This window comes from Lepidochelys kempii, chromosome 1 (genome assembly GCF_965140265.1).
Source record: "Lepidochelys kempii isolate rLepKem1 chromosome 1, rLepKem1.hap2, whole genome shotgun sequence".
Taxonomy (NCBI): Eukaryota; Metazoa; Chordata; order Testudines; family Cheloniidae; genus Lepidochelys; species Lepidochelys kempii.
In genome coordinates this window covers 319,822,074-319,840,403 of record NC_133256.1, presented here as the reverse complement: position 1 = coordinate 319,840,403, position 18,330 = coordinate 319,822,074, and positions in this window count along the sequence as shown.

Sequence of the window (18,330 nt, the reverse complement as noted above, 5' to 3'; positions counted from 1 at the left end):
ATCCCCTCAGGGCCATTTGAAGTAGGGTTACAGCTACTTTACCAGCTAGAGCAAAGCATAGCATCTGGAGGACACTGGAGAGTCAGGCCTACTGATTCGCAACCAATTTTCAGGCAGATAGCTATTTTGCTGCAGACTTGCTAACACGAGATCATTTTTGCAAGGATTTTGATATGCAGCCAGTTCCCCAGTATAGTTATTCATGCATAAACAACTTGCAATTAAACTTAAAATAACTTTATGGTTAGATTTAAAAACACGCAAACAAACAATAAAAATTGTTCTATATATTCATTCTAAGTGCCTAGGAAGTTTGAAATAATAAAAGACATTTATTATGGGTTATAGGTGATTTCCCAAAATATTATTAGACACATTTTTTTCAGAAGTCCAAAACATGTTAATTTTGCAGAGCCTTGTAACTCAGAAATGTCTTGACTTATTTTGCTTCAACATTTCCACAACAAAAATAAATCATTGCTTGGCCTGAGGCAAAGCATGAGGATTTTCAGACCAAGTGTTCAAAATAAAACCTGAAACTACATAATACTCACTTGGTTTGGGATTTTATTACATACTTGGAACTCAGACCAAGTTTCTTAAAAAGTTCACTAAGTTTCATGAAATCTGTGCCAATTTATAGTTTCACCTGAATTGTGCAGGATGACCTGATTTTTCATATGATACTAGATAAAATGCAGCAATTCTAACTTTTAATTTTTTTTTTATTCACTGAAGCTCAAAAAGCAAAGAAAAATGAAGGTTGTAAAACTACATGGATAGAAGCCAAAGGTATGTTCCCACATACCCTTGCAAAGTAAAATCTTTGAGACTAATAACTAGCTGGTACATGGTGATTTTTAGGACTGTACAATGGAAAAGACCAACCATTAATAACTTAAGTTGAATTAACAAATCCTGGCATACAGGAAAACAAAAATAGATTTTGGAGGTTAAAAATGGGAAAACCTACAAAATCTGGACCAAAATCTGGACCAGGAGTTTTTAAGGTGATAACATTTAGGCATCTGGGGATTTTCTTCAGGCCCATCTTTCTTTGCAATAAGTAATTACTCTAACCCTCTGTCCCCATCCAAAAATATAGCCGAGGAAATTAGCAAACAAAATCAGACCCTTCATACTCTTTTAATGTAGGCTTTTTTGTTTTGTTAGACAATGGGTAAATATAAATCATGTCGCTAAGATATTGCTTAGACATATTTCAGACATAAATATAATGTAGGAGGTCAGCTTTGTCTGCCTCAGACACTCCAAACAGATGAGAGGATTATTCTCACTCTTGTTCATCTGTCAAAATGCATTCTTCTTACATTTAGAAAGCTTACTTATCATACTTCAGTGTGTAGTTCTCAGTATTGCTCCTTCTTTTGTTACTACTTTGATATGGGAATTTCATCTGGAGCCTGGAATTGCATCTCCTGAACTGACACTCTTTCAGTAGCTGGTTTGTAGCTACTGTGGTTTAGTCAGATCTATGCTTTCAGGTTTTAAGCGGAAGGGTGTCTTTTATTATATACTCCAATAAACATAATTGAACTGCATATACTATGGCTGTTAGAAATTCTATTATCTTATTAAGTACTATTATTGTTTGTCTCCTTGGAGTCCCACTCACTCAATTCCTGCATGACTGACAACTGTTTGGCATTTTTGGTAGTTTTTAAAAAATATTAATTCTCCATCTATTAGCATTGTATATCAATGATGAGGTAGACTGTAAAGAAATAAGAAGTGATGGAATGGATAAGACCGAGTCTGTCTGGGCAAAAATCACATTGGGGAAGAAAGCTACTAGAGACTCCCCTGGGATAGTGCTTGGGGTGTGCTATAGACTGCCGGGATCTGATCTGGATATGGATAGAGACCTATTTAATGTTTTTAATGAAGTAAATACTAATGGGAATTGTGTGATCATGGGAGACTTTAACATCCCAGATATAGACTGGAGGACAAGTGCTAGTAATAATAATAGGACTCAGATTTTCCTGGATACGATAGCTGATGGATTCCTTCACCAAGTAGTTGCTGAACCAACAAGAGGGGATGCCATTTTAGATTTGGTTTCGGTGAGTAGTGAGGACCTCATAGAAGAAATGGTTGTAGGGGACAACCTTGGTTCGAGCGATCATAGGCTAATTCAGTTCAAACTAAATGGAAGGATAAACAAAAATAGATGTGTGACTCGGCTTTTGATTTCAAAAGAGCTAACTTTAAAAAATTAAGGAAATTAGTTAAGGAAGTGGATTGGACTGAAGAACTTGTGGATCTAAAGGTGGAGGAGGGCTGTAATTACATCAAGTCAAAGTTGCAGAAACTATCAGAAGCCTGCGTCCCAAGAAAGGGGAAAAAATTCATAGGCAGGAGTTGTAGACCAAGCTCGATGAGCAAGCGTCTTAGAGAGGTGATTAAGAAAAAGTAGAATGCCTACAAGGAGTGGAAGATGGGAGGGATTAGCAAGGAAAGCTACCATATTGAGGTCAGAACATGTAGAGATAAAGTGAGAAAGGCTAAAAGCCATGTAAAGTTGGACCTTGCAAAGGGAATTCAAACCAATAGTAAAAGGTTCTATAGCCATATAAATAAGAAGAAAACAAAGAAAGGAGAAGTGGGACCACTAAACACCGAGGATGGAGTGGAGGTTAAGGATAATCTAGGCGTGGCCCAATATCTGAACAAATACTTTGCCTCAGTCTTTAATGAGGAGCTTAGGGATAATGGTAGGATGACAAATGGGAAGGAGGATATGGAGGTACATATTATCACATCCGAGGTAGAAGCCAAACTTGAACAGCTTAATGGGACTAAATCAGGAGGACCAGATAATCTTCATCCAAGAATATTAAAGGAACTGGCACATGAAATTGCAAGCCCATTAGCAAAAATTTTTAATGAATCTGTAAACTCAGGGGTTGTACCATATGACTAGAGAATTGCTAACATAGCTCCTATTTTTAAGAAAGGGAAAAAAAAAGTGATCCAGGTAACTATAGGCCTGTTAGTTTGACATCTGTAGTATGCAAGGTCTTGGAAAAATTTTTGAAGGAGAAAGTAGTAAAGGACATTGAGGTCAATGGTTTTAAAAAAATACAACATGGTTTTACAAAAGGTAGATTGTGTCAAACCAACTGATCTCCTTCTTTGAGAAGGTAACACATTTTTTAGTCAAAGGAAATGCAATGGATCTAATTTACCTCGATTTCAGTAAGGCATTTGATACGGTTCCACATGGGAAATTATTAGCTAAATTGGAAAAGATGGAGATCAATATGAAAATTGAAAGGTGGATAAGGAACTGGTTAAAGGGAAGACTACAATGAGTCACACTGAAAGGTGAACTGTCAGACTGGAAGGAGGTTACTAATGGAGTTCCTCAGGGATCGGTTTTGGGACCAATCTTATTTAATCTTTTTATTACTGACCTTGGCACAAAAAGTGGGAGTGTGCTAATAAAGTTTGCGGATCACACAAAGCTGGGAGGTATTGCCAAAACACGGAAGGACTGGGATATCATACAGGAAGATCTGGATGACCTTGTAAAGTGGAGTAATAGTAATAGGATGAAATTTAATAGTGAAAAGTGCAAGGTCATGCATTTAGGGATTAATAACAAGAATTTTTGTTATAAACTGGGGATGCAAAACTTGGAAGTAACAGAGGAGGAGAAGGACCTCGGAGTGTTGGTTGATCACAGGATGACTAGGAGCCACCAATGTGATATGGCCATGAAAAAAGCTAATGAGGTCTTGGGATGCATCAGATGAGGTATTTCCAGTAGAGATAAGGAGATGTTAGTACCATTATACAAGGCAGTAGTGAGACCTCATCTGGAATATTGTGTGCAGTTCTGGTCTCCCATATTTAAGAAAGATGAATTCAAACGGGAACAGGTACAGAGAAGGGCTACTAGGATGATCTGAGGAATGGAAAACCTGTCTTATGAAAGGAGACTCAAAGAGTTTGGCTTGTTTATCCTTACCAAAAGAAGGCTGAGAGGAGATTTGATTGGTCTCTGTAAATATATCAGAGGGATAAATGCCATGGAGGGAGAAGAATTATTTAAGCTCAGTACCTATGTGGACACAAGAACAAATGGATATAAACTGGTCATCAGGAAGTTTAGACTTGAAATTAGACGAAGGTTTCTAACCATCAGAGGAGTGAAGTTCTGGAACAGTCTTCCAAGGGAAGCAGTGGGGGCAAAAGACATATCTGGCTTCAAGACTAAGCTTGATAAGTTTATGGAAGGGATGATATGATGGGATAGCCTAATTTTGGCAATTAATTGATCTTCAACTATTAGCGGTAGATATGCCCAATGGCCTGTGATGGGATGTTAGATGGGGTGGGATCTGAGTTACTACAGAGAATGCTTTCCTAGGTGTCTGGCTGGTGAGTCTTCCCCACATGCTCAGGGTTTAGCTGATTGCCATATTTGGGGTCGGGAAGGAATTTTCCTCCAGGGCAGATTGACAGAGGCCATGAGGGTTTTTCGCCTTCCTCTGCAGCGTGCGGCACAGGTCACTTGCTGGAGGATTCTCTGCACCTTGAAGTCTTTAAACCACGATTTGAGGACTTCAATAGCCCAGACACAGGTTAGAGGTTTGTTACAGGAGTGAGTGGGTGAGATTCTGTGGCCTGCATTGTGCAGGAGGTCAGACTAGATGATTACAATGGTCCCTTCTGACCTTAAAGTCAATGATTCTATAAGGGGCTTACAACTCTGGGACTACCAGCGCATGAATTTGGCTCCTGCTCTTTGCAGATAGCAGCTGCAATGACGGTAGCCCAGCTAGGGCTAGGGCCACAGCAATTCAGGCAATTGGATGATGGCATTCAAATACATACAGGAAGTACGTGAGATCCCAGGTAGAAAATCAGAGCAAATTTTCTTGTATTTCCACTTTCAGGATTATGCACATGGACCAAGTGAGTGGTGTTGTGGACTTGCAGGCACAGTATTGTATACTGGGTGCACTGGCAGGGCCTTCAGATCATTGGGCAGTTCACAGCTGGGTTTTGGGAGTGAGGCAATCCTGAGCTGGCATGAAAAGAAGGGTGATGTACCATGTACACTGTTTGGTAGCCTGGGAGTGGACACTGGAGGCAAATATAGTTCACCTTGATTTTAAAAAAAAGGAAGGGATCTGTGAATATCTGGGGTCCAGAGGGGTCCGTGGGAAGAGGCAGCCAAGCATTTTGCTGGTGCCTCCTTTTGGCATAAAATGGACTGGAGTAAGGGTGGGTTGGGGCTTCTATGTCTTGTACAACAGGGAGCTGACCCCCTTGTTTTTGTAGCCCCATTTAAGAGAGCTGAAGAAGGGTGCTTGGGACTCTTACATCGGGAGCACCAGACAGCCGACACCCCCTCCCAAACTGTCTAATTTGTTTCTGGGTACAGGCAGATATTTTAAAGGAATAAAGTTGCAGCCTAATTAAACCATAGCCTTTAAGAAACAAGTGCCAGCAGAAACCAGATACAAAAATTGTAAGTGGGAGAGTAATCGTGGAGTAGTTCCTGGGGATGGGGTCTTGTGGAATTGTTAGTTGTTTTGAAGCTTGCATTTTACAAAAAGGCTAAGTCCAACCGTTTTCTGTCTTAGGGCCTAACCTACGAGGCACTTACAACTTCCATTATAGTCAATGGAAGTAGAGGGTGCTCAGAATTGCTCATGATCAGGTCGCTATAGGGTGGAGTGCTCTGTTATTAATTCATCTGCAGTGTTATGGCATGCAAGTTGTCATATATAATGCATTATTACAGTGCTATTTGATGTACTGTATTATGCAGCATATCAGTTTTGAAATGGAATTTAGTCTGTCAGCATAATCCTTCCCACTGAACTCAAATAAAACTGCACCAACCTTGGATCAAGGTGGCTTAGGGAACTTATGTGGTTTTAATGCCTCTGTCATGTTCTGTTTGTATTTATTGAGCCTTTCACACTTGGATTCTATGAGATCTATTCTTCACACATGTGTATAAGCCCCTTTTGTGTCAACAGGAGTAAAGTATGCATACACAGAAAAATCTCTCTGTGGATCTTTAATTCCTCTGTTTATTCTGTGCCATTACATGCCTTGATCTCCCTTCACATTTCCTGTTGTCCACACATGTTTTATGAGTTATTTGCAGCATCTTGCTTCAGAAGGTGTTGTCACAATTTCCACTTATTATCACTTATTTTTAGTTGCATAGCATCTCACAGAAATTTCAACTGCACAACCCCCATGAAGGTATTACATGATGAGATATTTTTGCTTTATCCCTGGCTATTTTCTGTGTACTGGTGGAGTTGCCCAGGCTTATTGTACTTGGCAACTTAGGAATAGTTCTAGGCTCCCCATGCCAACATGGCAGTAGATGGCCTATCAGGAGCCATCTCAAGTGACTTCAGGATCTACAGCACTATCTATCTATATCTTGTTTTTGTAAGATTACACATTTGTCATAGTCAAAACATCTGTAGTGTGAGGTCAGAGCTCTGCTTTGCTCCTTTTGGGCTAGAGAACCTATTCCATTGGTGCACTTGTGGACACTGTACATAATGTAATTTTTTTGTTCTGTCCTTGAGCTCAGCCAGCTCATCGTTCTGCCTTCTTCAGCTGGCTATTCAGACCTTGGGGAACATATAATACTTTCATTTAACTGAGAGTTTTTGATAACTGGGTTTTGGACAATCAAGATAACACCATATATGTTTGCATTAATAAAAATGCTTACAGCAATCTCTCCTCAATTTCTGTTGTATTTTTTCCCATTACTGTAGAGGCATATACCACTGGGGTTTCACCTTGCAAAATGACAGCTTCAAATCTTTCTGCAGTTGCATTGACTAAACGCTTGTTATTCTTGCTAGCCTGTTTGGGGTTTTCATTCTTCCCTGAAAAGTGCAAGCAGCATTTGCCACTGTCATATTTCCTATCACTGCAATGCGTTTTCATTTTCTCTGAGTCTAAGGGATCATTTTTACTGAGGGAACTATGGCACCATGTGCTACAGGAGGCTTCCTGACCTGAGAGTTCAGATTGTTGCAACCAATTCCCCTGTTTCTCCTCTGAAGTGACTTTTCTAGCCACAGTACTCTTTCCTTTTAGTGACATGTTGTCAGCCAGATATCCCTTGTGCTGTTTTCATGCTTGTTTTACATAGTCAGATATAATCAATGCCATTTCTTTGGGAAATAACTTTCTCATCTTTAGAGGCTGTTTCACTGATATCAAGTAACTTTCATCATGGTGTGTTCTAATCAACCATGCTTTTTACCAGTTGGCACATTTGCCATCCAAGACAACTGAGATATGCAGAAACCTGTGATATGCAATAATCTAGCAAATGTCTCTCTAGTCTGTCTCAGTACAGGCTGTCAGATAGGTGTGCTTCTGCCCATACTCCCCCCCCCCACCCAAAAATAGGAGACCCTTTTTTGATACAGATCTCTTGAGGATAGATGCTTGGCTAGTTATTTAGAGAACTGAAAAAAGTAAAACATCCTTTCATAAAGGCCCTTAATTGCTCTTGGTTACTTACTCAAATAAGGCTCATAACTCACATATAAGCAAACGAAGATGCATATATATGTAGCAATCCTTCAGGAAATGGACAGTATTTACTTCTTCTAGTAGCAACAACCTTTCTAAGAACCTGTTCCTTTTATAGGTGCTTGTAGTGGGGCAGTCACCACACTCTGGTGTGGTGTTAAAAACAGCCCTGGGAAAGGGCTGCCCCAGGGAGCCAATCAGGAGCAGGCTTGAGGCAGCCAATCAGGGCCAGGTTGGGAGTACAAGAAGGCCTAAGGGAGGAGCTGGGTCAGAATCTCTCTCCAGCCTTAGATGGAGAAGGACTTAGCTGCTTGGGACTAAGGTACTTGAAGCAGAGCAGTGCTGGGGAAGGGCAAGAGGAGCTGGGGAGCTCCAGCCTGGCAACTCCCCAGGCTAAGGCCTTTTATAAAGACCTATGCAGGTACTGGGGCTGGGAGGTACAGCCCGGGAATAGGCAGAGGCAGCTGGTCTGACCCCCTTGCCAATGATGAGTGGCCTTTACAGACTGCAGTTTGCCCCAGTGATAGCAGGCTAGATGATGACTGGCAGTAGCCACTGAGGCAAGGTGGCTGTAGAGGGTTGGGAGGGGCGACCCAGCGTGTGGGGGTACTGCAGTGGGCAGAACCCCAGGGTAAGAGGTACTGGGGTATGGGAGGGACATGGGGGCCTGAGGCAGGCAAGACACCGGCCACCAGGAGGCGCCCCGAGTGCTGGTCGAGCTAATTCCCAAACGACCAGCAGGAGGCGCTGCACCAGTGAGTCCTCACTCTGTTACAGTGCTTTTGAAAATTAAGAGGAGGACTCACTCTCCAGGGTGAAATTCACTCTCCTTAATTCATCTGTTATGGTGCCGAGCCTGCATTTCTTTAGCTTCGGCCATACCTCCCATACTCAATTAATGGGATACACTACTTCATGGTAGTGGAGTTTGATGGAGGGTAAGGCCTGTGGTGCCTCTCAAATTATGAAGAGGAGACAAGGGAGAAGCTGGCCCCAACCTTTCACATCTGTTGTCACAAATTTCCCCCCATATTTGTGAGGAATTCAATCAACCTCTCATGTAAGTTATCAGTCAGAGGATGGAAAACTGAGGTAGGAAACAATCTAATCTTCAGCAGTCTCATGCTAGCTGTGTTAGATGAGACATGAAGTTGTCCCTTATTCTGTGATCACCCTGACAGGGAGCTTGACTCAACTAAACATCTGAAATAACTCTTTGGCTACAGGCTGAACAATTACAAGTCTCAGAGAAATGGCTTCAGAATAATAAGCACCATAATCTGATATAACTAAAATATACTGGTGTCTTTTCACATTCTTTTCAAAAGGTCCAGCTGCATGCCTATCCCAGTTTGCTCAAACCAGGTGTAGACAAAGACCATGGGAGTTAAGGGAGATTCAAACTTTGTTTTTAGAGACACTTGGTGGCTCTCTGGACAGGAGACAAAAAAAAATTGGCTGTTTCCTTCTACATCCCTTGCCAAGGACATCATATCCGCTCATTTCAGTGAGAGTGATTGGCTTTCTGGGGGTGCCACTTTCTGTCTGCCATTTTCTGGTGCCAGGGCAGAGCTCACTCCTCAATCTCTGTTTGCCATTCATGTTCCTGGTCTGCAGGACTAGAACAAAATTTGCATGAAGTCCAAATTACTTGCATGTCCTTCCAGTTCTCCTGCCATTCCCCCACCCCCGGTCCAGATATGTCAGGCTAGAATCCTACCATTGCTTGTCTTGTGGGTATGCCAACTATTCTCCTTTCCAGAGTTGTGGTGCGAGATGCATATCTGATGCAAGAACATTAAATAACTTATTCAGCTGATAGCACTGGGAATACTCCCTAAGGGATATCTGTGCTGGGTGGAGAAATAATTTAAGAAATAAATTGCTTCAGCTCATATATTTTTATGAATCTCAGACTTTGTGGGGATTATGTGCATACTGTAAACTCACTCATTTTGTGTGTGGACATTATTCCATCATATGTAAATGTAATAGGGCACTAAATTCAACTTTTACTTTATTTCTAAGTGTTACATGCATCATTGTATGATTGAGGGATCAGAGAGGTTATATTAAAATTCATATAATTTTGAAGGAAAATCTTTAAATAATCCTGTTCCTTAAAATACTTTAGTTTTTTTGTACCAGTTTTGCTTCATTTCCTGCATTTAGGCTGAGCAAACATTGAATTATCAGCAAATTTGTAATATAGGCACAAAGATCACCGCCTGACCTGCTAATTCAAAATTCCAATGCTTAGTGAATTACTTATGTGATTAGAGCTTTGTCAAATGAACTTGTTTTGTGTCCACTTTTTAGATCATTCAGTTTATGCATGGAGCCAGCGTTTATTAATTATGGCCTTAAAAAGGCAAAATCAGTTTTGCAATAAGGATGAAAATAATATTTCTAAAAAGATTAGAATAGTGTAACGATTGTGAAAGTGCAGCCTGATGTCCTGGAGGCTTGGTTCTCATCCAGAAGAAGAGTCTGGGAGTCTGACAGTTATTACTAGGTGACCTCTGGGACAAAGCCATACATAGCCTTTGGAAAGGCTTCAGGTAGTAGGTATGCACAGATGTGAATAGTAAATACTAAGTATCGTGATTTATCGTATTTGGGAGTCCGGATGTCTCAGGGCCAGATTGTCCAGACACTATTAAGATTACATGGGTTTCCTGAAGCTGGATGACAATTCCCGAGCTACTGCAGATCCCCCCAGGATCTGTGGGATTTGGGAAGAGGGCAGCTGACCGTTCTGAAGGGGCTTGTGGAGGGTGCCCAATATCCACCCATAGAACAATCTATGAGAAACTCAACAAAGGGGGTATGGCGCATTCCGTCCCCTACACCCTCTACCATGGTTGTTATTGAACAATGGAGTGATCTGAGTCATGGGCTAGTGCAGATGGCTGAAACAGAATAACCATGAACAAGAAGTAAGTTTGGTGAGAGGCCAAGGTATAACATGTCAAATGGAGGAAGGGTACAGAGACGCTGAAATTACTGCTAGCTGTCATCATCACTCTGCTAGGATGTGTGTGGGAAAAGAAGCAGGATGTACTTCAGAGCTTTGGGGAGCTCCGGAACACTTAGTGGAAAAAGTTCTTTAAAGTTTGATATTTGCAGATTGAAATATGTAATGCCTAGTGGCCAAAGAGGGCTAGGAGGCAGTCAGAGCAGTAGTCAAGTTTGTATCGTAGCAGGGATGCAGGAACAATTTTTATAGTGGGGGTGCTGAGAGTCATTGAACCAAACTGTAAACCCTGTATATAATGGAAACCATTTCAAACGAGGGGGTGTGGCAGTACCCCCAGCACCCCTAGTTCCAACACCTAGGGGTGCGGCAGTCAAGTTTGTGGGGTTGGTCGGGCAGCTGGCAAGTCAATCCATATCAGAGGCAGTCCAGGGCAATGGCTGGAGTTCTTTCAGGGGTCACTAGCTTGGCGATCCAATCCAAGGGGCTAGGTCAGTGGGTTGGACTGGTGAGGTCAGTCAAAGTGGCAAGTTGGGTCAGGCAGGGCAAAAAGGTAGAATCAGGCAAAGCAGCAAGGCAAGGTGGTCTGGGAAGCAACCTGCAGGCACTGGTCCATTGTTCAGACAGCTTCCTTTTCCTGTTGGGGGCCTTTATATAGTCCAGATACTCAATGAGAGTGCTGCCTGTCCATCCAATCAGGAGTCTGGGTGTGGCTACTGTGGGCCAGTAGACCTCAAGCATTAAGGCTGTCAGTCAGGGGCACCAGTTAAATGTATTGTTGTGGCTCAGCAGCTAAGGCTACTGACTGTGGCCGTGAGTTCAGTGCTGGAGTCCTGACCAGATGTCTGAAGATCATTGAATCTGTTTAGAGATTTTTTTTTCTTTGATGTCTGGGAAAAGGGACAAAAATGGCTTGAGAATGGTATTCCCATATTTCTGTGGCACATACTGTCTTAAATCTTTCTATGCTGCATGTTTCTATGCTGTTTCTATGTTGCCTAAAAATAAGTGAATAAGTATAGCTCACCTAACAAATAATAAAGGGAAAAGGAACATAATTATCTAGCATATATTTGGGGATGTAAATACCAATGAAAGAGGGGACTAATTTCACCAAATATTCCAGGTTGAACCCAGCAGTTACTCATTTCCTCCCGTGCAAGTTTACTTGTATCTTGCTTTGCTGTACCACCTCCTGCTTTGTATCATTCTTCATAGGCAAGATTGATGGCAAATCCTAATAGGTCTTCACTATTTCCCCGTCAATGCAGAATTGTTCTTTACAATATACCTTCAAGTTATTTAAGCAGTCTTATTTCAAATAAATGAAGAGAACAGGCTTAATCTACTTCCTCAGGGATCCCAATAAAATGTGGGAGAGATCTCATTATTATGAAGGTATAAATAGGTGAAGTTTGTTCTATCTTGCCCTGAAGAAATTATATATACTCTATAAAATCAAAACTTACTTCCTACCTGGGACTTTATTGATAATTTAAATAACAACAGAATATAAACCACACTCATCTAGTCCCTGAGATGGCGAGGATTAAGAAAGAGTAAACTGATGTTGTAATACTCTTGCATTTGAATATTGAAAGTGTGAGAATTGGGAAAGAGTAGACACTGGCCTTGCATCATGCTTGACATACAAGATAACAGGTTTCAGAGTAGCAGCCGTGTTAGTCTATATTTGCAAAAAGAAAAGGAGTACTTGTGGCACCTTAGAGACTAACTAATTTATTTGAGCATAAGCTTTCTTTTCCTAATCATCGGATGCATCCGATCAAGTGAGCTGTAGCTCACAAAAGCTTATGCTCAAATAAATTGGTTACTCTGTAAGGTGCCAAAAGTACTCCCTTTCTTTATACAAGGTAACAGGTTTCTCATAATTGTTGCACACCCTTGTATTTGTTCACATGGAAACTATATTTCTATTTGATATTTGAATGATCCTTGCACTGAATTCCAGGCTTTGCAGGGATGATAGGAACTCCACCCCAGTAATACAAATAATGGCTAAGGAACAGTTTCATGAGTCACCTTTATCTTCTCTTATGTTTTTGATTAAACCCTATGATTCTGTACACCACATGCTCAAAAAAGCAGAACCAATTGTCCCTACAGAATAAACCTCACCTTCAATGCAAATTAAAAACATGACATCAAAGTTCAGCTCTGAAAGATTCATAAATGTAGAGAGACTTGCAATTAATAGTGTGACTGACATGGTTAGAATGCCACAAAACTAATGAAAAACATATTTGCTGTGGTTTTGTCCCAATTAAATTATTTTTTACAGGTTTCCCCTCAAGTTGATTGCTGTCTTCTTCAAACACAAAAGCTTGAACTTCATAGACAAAAAAAAAATATTTTACTGTGAATGTGTAAGATGTTTGTGTGTGTGGAAATGATACATTAACCATGGGCAAATATGTAAAAATGTCATCCTGGGCCAAACTTGAGAATTTTTCTTAAAAGCTGAACAAAATCTCAGTTTTTGCATGTGAATATTCTCAAAGCAACAAATAATAGCTTCATTATTTCTGTTCCGTATTTCCGCATTTCCGCATTTTGTGATGCCCAGCGCAGCAGTCTGGGAGCTGACCTTGTTAGTGAAAACAGAGGCAAAAAAAGCATTGAGTACATTAGCTTTTTCCACATCCTCTGTCACTAGGTTGCCTCCCTCATTCAGTAAGGGGCCCACACATTCCTTGGCTTTCTTCTTGTTGCCAACATACCTGAAGAAACCATAAAATGCAGTTTCTAGTAAGGGATCTGTGTAGAAATTCCACATTCACAAGACTTGATTGCGTAACTCTGCGTGCAGAATAATGGTCAAGTTGCTGGTTTGTTTTTATTGCAAACATGCCTTTCCCATGTGGTGATTTGATATGGACTGCATTAGTCTTGACATTTTTTCAAGATTTATGTCAATTGTTCCCTCTCTATTCTCCAGTTAGAGCACATCATAAAACTGGCATGCTCCTGAAGTTGGTACATGGAGCTGTGTCATAGAAGCTTTCACACAGTGAATGTTCAGGGGTATACATGGATAACCTCCATTATTTGTCCAACTTGAAAGAATACAGTAGTTGCCATTAAAAAAGCATTACCCATGGCTGCTGTATCTAAGATACTAAAGTCTCCCTAGACTTAGAAAAGGACATAATTGTGGTATCTCATATTCCACTGTCTGTTGATATTTTAAATGAGAATATTGTATATAAAACCATCATAGGATAGCTCACTTATTTTGAGTGAAGGTCAGGCCAACACATGGCCTATGAATAGGGGTTTGATTTCATCTGCTGAACAAACATTCTGAAAAAATCAGGAACTTCTGCACATCTGAAACCCATTTTTGCTTGTATAAACTTTCTGACTCTGGAAACAGTATTTTAGATGGGCTTTTAGCTAAAGTTATGATACAGACATTCAGAAAATATTTATGGGCCAGATTATGCCTGGCTCTCATGTTGACGTGCAGGGAGGAGAACAAGTTGGTGCATGGAGCCTTCCCGACAGTTGCATGGCCTGTGGAAGGGAGAGGCACAGTTGCTGTCTTTGCACTGAAGGGGACACAGGACCTGCTGCTTCCTATTGCCAGGAGGATGTACAGTGTTCAGAAGAAGCCATTGTCAGTGCATGACCACTTTGTTGAACCTCCCAATTTATGAACAATGCTACAAATTCTTATGTTTCAGATGAAACTATTTATGTTAACCATATATATATACAGATCTCTGTTTTTGTATATAGCACTGCTGCAATACCAGTAAGTAGAAGTAGGAAGGAAGCAGGGCCATAGAGAAGACCCAACACGTCAGTGTTAGTAAGGAACAACCCCTGAAGCAGCAAGTGTGCATCCCCTGCTTGTAGGGAGGTCAGGTAGGATGCCTTAGGGTTGCCAACCCTCCAGGATTGTCTTGGAGTCTCCAGGAATTAAAGATTAATCTTTAAAGATAATATCATGTGCTGAAACCTCCAGGAATACGTCCAACCTAAATAGACAGCCCGAGGATGCCTCCCAGTACTCCACCTGAGGCAGCGCAACTCCACCGTGCTCTGAGCTGTGCCTATAGAATACAGCTGAGTGGTAAATTATTGAATCCCACTCTTGGATCCTGGACTGCACAGGAACGTTCCCTTTTCTGCACGCTGCGATGTAAACTGTAATGCATCACTATCAGAGTACTTTTATTCTAAATGACTGCAAGATTCTGACATGCTGGCAGCATTAAGAATATTACGAGGGAGGATGCTGCTTCAGATATCGATTGTAATAATTCACTATTGAGAACATGGAACTCTGACAAACATCAGTTCTACGGAAAGGTCTAATCCTACTGGCCTGAGTTAAATGAGAATTTTTCAGAGCAAGAAACTCAGAAGTGGGCCTTAGATTGTCAACACTTCAGGGCAGGGACTTTGATCTTTTATTTGCTTTTACGAGCATAAATTCATAAGGGAATTCATGGAATTTCTATACTTTTCATTCTGAACCTTTTTTCATTCCTAAAATCAGCTGTTTTATTCATTCCAGGATGGTAGATGGGTCACATCAGTTTCTTTTAAGAAGCTGAAGTGCATGCACTGATGTCTGAATTAGCTGTCAGATCTAGATAAGAAGGTAATCCAGAGGAACATGACAGCAATTGATTGGAGATGCCTCTTTTTTTATACTATCCATGTTACCTTATATCTGCAGGTTCTCATTTTAAACCTTGAAGTTTAATCTCAGAGAGAGCTTTATTCAAGCCTCATTCTTTTTAACTGAACAAGGTATTTTATTTTCCCTGAAGTTTAATGTGATAGTTGTATATTACCCAGGTATTCCTGCTTCCCCACTGCATTTCAATAACATATTTTCAGAAGTTTAGCCCACAATAGCTATATTTTCCCCACCCCCATGTAACCTCTGGTTGTTGATTTTTTTTTCCGTTTCCTCCAACATTGTACTCAGTGTTACTGTGGACCAAAACTCACAGCTGAGTGATATCTACAGTGCTCAGATCTTAGCAGCTGTCTTGCACTACTGTCTACTATCCAGTGCTTGATGTGCTCATTCAGCTATGTCTGTCATTGATGTGAACAAGGTAAGTGATGCAAAGTGCACTAATGCATAAAAGCTTTGATGCTCGGTGCTTTTCCAGCATCACACACTGTAATCATGGTATTACTTGGAAATATATTTTAATAACTATATTTTCATATTGTCAAAATGTGAAATGTAACTCAAGGGGAAAGATGGGATTTAATTTTTCCTGATTAGGTTCCTTCAATTGCACTACGTTGAAGTGCTCCTATCAATATTTTGTAGGTTTTGGTCCAGGAGTACATTTAGAATATTCTTGTGAGTACAAACAAAAATGAGCCATGGTAATTAATATGCTCTTCCAGCCATGACATCTTTCATATATTTTCTCCAAGCTGATGTTTTACATTCCTGATAAGTTAAGAATTATTTAAAAATCCTGTTTTCAATATGCTTTCACTTTTCACCTGTAATTGAGTCATCAATATTAGCAACCAGCTACAAAAACAATTTGGCTTATTGGGTTACTCATCTTCACTTCTTATTTAATTATTGATTAATACTGCCACTGACAGTATTAGGTTTACTTTGAAGTGCAATTGATGTGTTGTAGCCATGTATTACGATTGTCTCCAGCATCATCTAAGCCACAAATATCGCCTATAATTAAAATATTAGGTTTGAGTGGGAGACTGACTTGCAGACAAGTATGTGAAGCTTAATACATTAATATGTACAAAAATGATCATTTGTAATAGCGGACATCATGATATACTTTCTTACTCCAGAACTCACCAGCTAAATTAATTACTTTGTGGCATTTGCCATTTGCTGACCCTTTTTCATCATCCTCTCTACCCCTTGGGAAATATTATTTCCTTTTCTAGATCCCAGCGTTGCTAGGGTTTTAGGATCCCAGAATGGCTGTTTGATTTTTTTTTCCTTTGCAGTTCTGCTGGCATACTACATAGTTATTTACATAAAATGATGAAATTATGTAGTTTAAGGGACAAGGACATCTTATAATCAGATATGCCATACCTTGTAGAGTGCAGGAGTTTGGACAGAGAGATACCTGCTATCAGTCTGGATAGAGGTCACATTCTTATATATAAAGAGGTACGAGCCATGAACCAAACACTGCGAGCTCATAATAGGCTGCTGTACTCATTGTTTACTAGTGAGAATGCTTGGCTGTTCCCTGGAAAATTGTCCTTCTGGGCTCAGAAATTTCTGCTTCCCTCACAGCAATGGACTCTCTGAAGGACTACAGTGTAGAGGGGATGGGTTGACAGTCCATCTTCCTCTCTACCACTTGGGTGGCCCTGTGTAACATAAGATCTTTTGCATCCCAACCTACTTGGCTCTGCCAGTGATGATGTCACACCCCAGTCCCTCCCCCCCCTCAGGGGGTCCACTGAGGGAGGCAGATCAGCATTGTATATTGCTAATGCTGTTGCAAGCATCGCAGGGCAATTTGGGAAGGGTCAAAGGGAGGAGCTATGTGAAACCTGCAAAGCCATAGAGGCCACTTTAGACAAGGAAAAGGCCAAGCGTGAGGGGATCATCATTGAAGACATCCAGGGATGGCAAATTGGAAACAAGGTAATGTTGCAAAAGCTGGGGAAGGTGGCCCACACTCTGGACGCCAAGTGGGTGGGTCCATACACCATCATGAACCGTATCTCCCCGGTAGTGTACCAGATTCAGCTACCAGGCAAACTAAAATGGGCACATGCCAATCGGCTCAAAACATTTGTTTCTCCCTAGGTTTCTGGTCATGGCGTAGTGGGCCTTGGTTGTGGACCAGCCACCTGCCTGGACCATCCGAGTTTCCAGCTGTCCATGGGATTATCTGGATAATCATAATTAGGAGGAGGAAAAATACCTCCAAAGGCTTGAGCGGCCGAAGGGGTCCAAGCCACAGTGTGGAGGAAGGTGGGAGGGGAGGTGTCTTGGAAACAGTGTATAGTCTGGATAGACACAGCAGAACCACAGCAAAATACCTGGTGGATGGCCCTGAACCTCCCCTGGATTCCATGGGGATGAACCCTGTTCCTCCTGTGGTGGCCTGGAGTGGAAGTGGAATGGGAGGCCCTTTGGCAAGCAATAACAATTACTGATCTTGGGATGTAATATTGTTGTTGTAACCTCATAAACTAGGCAAACAACATTCATGATGAAAGCCAGGGAGTGCTGTAATAGGACAGCTAATAATTTAGGGAGTTTTTCATCTGTGCCCAATAGGCACATTTGTGTTGTTCTCTTTTTTCCCCTCTTGCTTTGTTAACAGGACAAGGCAGTAATAGCAAGAGCCACACCCTGAACAGGAGTGGTGGGACTGCTCTTGCTACTTCAGAATTTGTTAGTGTGATACAACGTATGTATGGTGGCACATATCTATGGGAATCCTTGGGTGTCTGATGCTTTTGTCCCTCTTTGTTAATTTTACCATTGTTCAGAATTGACCATGGTGGAAGAAAAGGTCAGTTATTCATTGGCATGGGGGGCAATTGTGGCTTAGCATCCTGGGAATGTGGCATCACATATTATCTGGGATTGGGTGGTCCATCGCGACATGGGGGAGGTGCCTCCCCCCAGTGACATGGCTAAGCGGTATGTGCTGACTACATCTTCTGACTATCAGCACATATGGATTGCAGAGGGCAACACCTGGCAATTATGGCCCAAGGAGCCCCCTCAAATGATATGTAAAGAAAAGGTGATGCCAGGCTGCTTTTACGAGGTGAGTCAA